Here is a 6,167-nt window from a genome sequence, read left to right as displayed (position 1 = left end):
CACTCATGGTCGTGAGTTCTACCGAGAGTAGAATAGACTCTCGCGTCCAATTCAACTCATGATGTTTTGATCTCTAGATTTCCATGCTGACACAATGACTATGATGATATGAATTTGATTCCCGTTCCCATGATGTCAATGTTCACAGAATTTCCCATACTCATTGATTTCCAATGTTCTTAGATCTCCATGAGTTAATGGGTTTTCCCCATGTTCATAGATTTCCAAAGTTTATAGATTACCAAGAAGCTCGTGGATTTCCGCACGTGTGTAGAAATCCAAATGTTTATAGTTTAAAGAATGTTTGCATAAATGATTTTATCCAAACGTGTAAAGTTACCATGTTTCCACCCCATAGTTTTGAAAAGCTTAAATAGGGGCTATGAACTCACCTTGATCTTGGGTTAGGATGGTGCTACAATAGATCTCCTTAGCCTAGAGTTGGACATATATATAAGGTTAACAACGTGCTATAAGTCTAAGAAAACAAGCTTACGTGACCTCGAGCAAAAACTGGGTTTTAAAGACGAAAACAGCTTGGTTCTGGCTTGATTCGATCGAATAGGAACACGTTCGATCGAATAGGAACTTGTTCGATCGAATAGACACACATTCGATCGAATAGACACACATTCGATCGAATCTGAGGCACACTCGATCGAACTAGAAACACATTTGGTCGAACCAGTTGGGAAAACTCGTTCGGTCGAACATGGAACTTATTCGATCGAATAGACACTCGTTCGATCGAATACGAAACTCGTTCGGTCGAATGAGTTGGAGACCATTCGGTTGCTTTCCTATTCGGTCGACCGGACTGGTTCGATCGACTGGTTCGATCGAATGGGCTGATTCGATCGACTGATTCGATCGAATGAGTCTGATTCGACTCCTTCAAGCTGGGCGACGGAGAAACCTACGGGTTTTTCAGATTTTCCGGATTTTTGACCCAAAATCGAAGTTTTTGACATGGAAATGCTCGGGATTGAAGGGACTATCGATTCCCAGTGATTTTAAACACAAAAGCCTGCATTTTGACACCAAAACAAGACGGTTTTTGACCCGAAAACTCAAGAAACGAAAATGGGTGTTTTTGCTCGATTTGAGGCCGAAAATGGTTATGAAAATGGATGATTTTCAAGAAGATCTTACCAAGAACAACAACAAACAGATTTGTGGACTCGGATTTGAAGTTTGAAGACTTTCTCTCTCTAGTTTCTCTCTCTAGAATGAGAGTGTTTGGGTGGGAAGTGTTGGTGGAAATGAAAGAGATGGTGTAAGAATACTTGATTTTCCGCTTAAATACTCGGGTGACTCGGGTTCGGGTTTAGGCTACCGACGGGTCAAGACTAGTCGAGTTCATAAGTTTTTAAACAAACTAAAACTTTTTCAGCAAAACTTTTATAAAACCATTTTCCGAATAATTATTTGAAATCTTTTTAAATAAGAATATTTAATTTTTCGAAAGCATAAAAATTAATATTTTTCAGGCGTAAATGTCGTTTTATAAAATAAACATTTTAGATGATAAAAGCAGATTTTTCCAATGATATGGGTTCCGAACTTATCGTCCAGAATCCCAAAGTCTATAGTTTCCGATGATTTCACGATCCTAGTTTACCAATCGAATTTCAGGGCGTTACATCCTCCCCAATTTAGAGGAATTTCGTCCCGAAATTTAGAATTTAGTATAGTTGATGCAATGATGTTTTAGATTAAATGATCCCATGATGACCACTATGCGCCACTACCCCTAATATTCGTCTTGGATACCACCCAAATCAAGTTGAAGGGGTTTATATATAGGGTGTACCAGCGGCTAACCCACCACTCCCTCAACTCCACTTGGGTGTTTCTTTCGACTCCTATTAGTTCAATGACACACAGGACGACACACTATTTTCCACTACAAGGCATCACCTTCAAGCTTTACATCAGACATATTCATTTCGGATTGAAGGGGTTTATATATAGGGTGTACCAGCGGCTAACCCACCACTCCTTCAATCTCCAATGAATAATTCCCTCAATAACTCTTGAATTTAACGCCTCACAGCTGCCACGCTAACTATGAGTCCCTAATTCCAAGTCTCGCTTCAGACATAATCAACTTGTGCCGAAGGGGTTTATATATAGGGTGTACCAGCGGCTAACCCACCACTCCTTCAACATTCATTGATTAATTCCCTACACGAAGCTTGAGTTCACGACTCATAGTTACACAATAGCATATTGTTTATACACGTATACACCTGTGAACTTGATGTTATTATATTCCGGACTATAATTACGAGTTCACCTTGTATCAATGTATAAACTCCATTGTGTGCGGCTAGAAAAATCGACACGACACCACACACACACACACAACCATGCTTCATGAATGTTAGAATGATGACAAATTTTGGCTCAATGATACATAGTTTACCCCAATGTTTACATGATTAAGTATGCACAACTTGTGTTTTCCAGCACGAGTCATGGGTAGCCAAACTTGGTGTTATGCAAATAAGAGAATATTTATAAGCAAATAGGAACAACATGATACTTCATTGATTGATATTGGTCCCTGATTACATGATTACGATTACATAGACTCCAAGATTTCTAGAATTACAAAGATGATGACTATGCGAACAGATGAGGGTATTCCTCCTTCATCTTATCCTCTCGTTCCCATGTGAACTCGGGTCCACGATGGTTGTTCCAACGTACCTTGACTATAGGTATCCGGCTTCGCTTAGTCTTTTTGACTTCTCGATCTAGGATCTCGACAGGTTCCTCAACAAAGTATAGTTTGTCGTCGATGTGAACCGTGTCGATCGGGATTTGAGCGGTCTCGTCAACGAGGCACTTTTTGAGTTGCGACACATGAAAAACGTTGTGAACACGGCTGAGTTCTGGAGGCAATTCCAAGCGATAGGCTACAGGTCCGACCTTTTCGATGATCTTGAAAGGTCCTACGTACCTTGGAGCAAACTTTCCCTTTTTCCCGAAGCGAACAATGCCCTTCCAGGGGGAAACTTTGAGCATTACGTGATCGCCTATTTGGAACTCCAGAGGTTTGCGGCGTTTGTCAGCGTAATACTTGTGTCGACAGCGGGCGTCCTTAAGTCTTTGCTGAATGATGGCGATACTGTCAGTGGTTTCCTGTATCAGTTCCGGGCCGAGGATTTGAGAATCTCCGGTCTCGGACCAACACAGTGGAGAACGACATTTCCTGCCATAGAGTGCCTCGAATGGCGCGCATTTGATGGTAGCATGATAGCTGTTATTGTATGAGAACTCTGCAAGAGGAAGGTGAGTCTCCCAGCTACTACCGAATTCAAGGATACAGGCTCTGAGCATATCCTCCAGGGTTTGTATGGTCCTTTCGCTCTGTCCGTCCGTTTCAGGATGATAGGCAGAGCTAAGTTTCACACTTGTCCCAAAGGCTTTCTGAAATGACTTCCAGAACCTTGACGCAAAAGAGGGGTCACGGTCAGACGTGATGCCCTTAGGCACACCGTGACGGGTTACGATCTCACGAATGTAAATCCGCGCCAGCTTCTCCGTAGTGTAGTCCTCGCGGACAGGGAGAAAGTGGGCAGACTTGGTCAAGTAATCCACGATAACCCAAATCGTGTCATAACCGCTGGGTGTCCGCGGGAGTTTGGTAATGAAGTCCATAGCGACTTCGTCCCACTTCCACTGCGGTATGATCGGTTTTTGTAACAGGCCAGATGGTCTCTGATGTTCAGTCTTGATCCGCGAGCATGTTAGACACTTACCGACGTATAAAGCTATGTCTTTCTTCATACCCGGCCACCAGAAATGAGACTTGAGATTCTGATACATTTTATCACTGCCCGGGTGAATAGAGTATCTGGATTTGTGCGCTTCGTTCAGGATAAGTTCTCGAAGTGGTTCAGAGTTTGGAATCCACATGCGATTTAAGTAGTAAAGTATACCATCAGACTTGGTTTCAAACTTCCGTTCGGCACCGCAAGATAGCATATTTTTGAGATCACCACCAGCAATCGCTTGCTTTTGAGCTTCAAGAACCAAGGAGGGAAGATTGGACTGAATACGGATCGCATGCAACTGGGTCCTTTCCTTGCGACTTAACGCGTCAGCCACTACGTTAGCCTTTCCAGGGTGGTAGCGGATTTCGCAGTCATAGTCACTTAGGAGTTCAACCCATCGACGTTGTCGCATATTTAGCTCCCTTTGGTTGAGGATGTGTTGTAGGCTCTTGTGGTCGGTGAAGATGACACATTTCGTACCGTATAGGTAGTGTCTCCATATTTTTAAGGCAAAGACCACAGCACCCAATTCCAAGTCGTGAGTGACATAATTCCTCTCATGACTCTTGAGTTGACGCGAGGCGTAAGCGACGACCTTACCGCGTTGCATTAAGACGCAGCCTAGACCTTGGCTCGAGGCGTCGCAATAAACAACAAAATCATCGTTACCCTCAGGAAGCGACAGGATTGGTGCATGGCAGAGTTTATGTTTCAATGTTTGGAAAGCCTCTTCTTGCTCTTGGTTCCAAATGAATGGTTCCCCTTTTTGAGTTAACATTGTGAGGGGCAACGCGATCTTTGAAAAGTTCGAGATGAATCGACGGTAGTACCCAGCCAAACCAAGAAATGAACGAATTTCGGTTGGCGTTGTAGGCGCTCCCCATTTTTTTATGGCTTCAATCTTGGCAGGGTCGACATGAATGCCTTCCTTGTTAATGATGTGACCTAAGAATTGAACTTCCCTTAGCCAGAATTCGCATTTGGAGAATTTGGCGTAGAGTTGCTCTTTCCTCAGCAGATCCAAGGTAAGCCTGAGATGAAGCTCATGGTCGGCTTTAGAGCGGGAATAAACGAGAATATCGTCAATGAAGACGATAACAAACTGGTCCAGGTATGGACGACAAATGCGATTCATGAGATCCATGAACACTGCAGGGGCATTCGTCAAACCAAAAGGCATGACTAGGAACTCGTAGTGTCCATATCGAGTTCTGAAAGCGGTTTTCGCGATGTCGTCCTCCATGACACGCACTTGGTGATAACCTGAGCGTAGGTCGATCTTGGAAAAGTAGGTGGCTCCTTGCAGCTGGTCGAAAAGATCGTCAATCCTCGGTAATGGATACCGATTCTTGACTGTGAGTTTGTTAAGCTCACGATAGTCTATGCACATCCGGAAAGATCCGTCCTTCTTCTTGACGAAGAGGACTGGAGCTCCCCATGGAGACGAACTAGGGCGAATAAAACCCTTGTCCAGTAGTTCCTGCAGCTGGCTCGATAATTCCTGCATTTCAGACGGAGCCAAACGATACGGAGATTTTGCCACGGGGGTTGCACCGGGAACTAACTCGATGTGGAATTTGACTTGTCGGCTAGGAGGAAGTCCGGGTAAGTCTTTAGGAAAAACGTCTGGAAATTCACGCACGACGGGGACATCAGAGAGCTTCTTCCCCAAAGATTTCTTGATGGAGACATGAGCTAGGAAGGCGAGACACTTCTTTCGAAGGCATCGCCGAGCTTTAAAGCAGGAGATTAATTTCAGACATCTGCCTGATCTTTCTCCTTGAATAATTATGGACTCGCCAGAAGAACAAGGAACGCGAATGAGCTTCTCAGCACACACCACTTCCGCGTGGTTGATGGACAACCAATCCATCCCAACAATTACATCGAAACTTCCTAAATGCATAGGGATGAGGTCAATGTTAAGAGACGTCCGATCAAACGTAAGCGTGCAATTGCGAACGATTTTGTTCACTTGGGTAGACTCTCCGTTTGCCATTTCGACAGAGAAAGCGGGGTCTAAGACAGAGGTTCCTAGATTAAGCAATGGGACCAACTCGCTAGAAATAAAACTCCTATCTGCACCCGTGTCAAATAGAATAGAAACCCAGAGATTGTTAAGGATGAACGTACCAGTAATGACGTCAGGATTTTGGCGAGCTTCAGCAGCGCCAATAGTAAAGGCTCGGCCTCGGGCCGGAGGAAGATTTGCAAGACGAGGACACCTGCTCCTGAAATGGTCCATGGCTCCACACTCGAAACAGCTTCGAGAGTTGCTGGGTTGGGAACTGCTGCTCTGTATCGCCAGTTGATTACCTTGAAATCTGCAGCGTTCCGCTAGGTGCCCCAAACGTCCACAGTTCGTGCATTTCCAGCACGGGG

The sequence above is a fragment of the Bidens hawaiensis genome, unplaced genomic scaffold, assembly GCF_021521415.1.
Source record: "Bidens hawaiensis isolate Kalapana, Puna unplaced genomic scaffold, B.hawaiensis_p1.1 tig00018664_1, whole genome shotgun sequence".
In the NCBI taxonomy this organism is placed as follows: Eukaryota; Viridiplantae; Streptophyta; class Magnoliopsida; order Asterales; family Asteraceae; genus Bidens; species Bidens hawaiensis.
Note: the sequence above shows the minus strand (reverse complement) of the source record.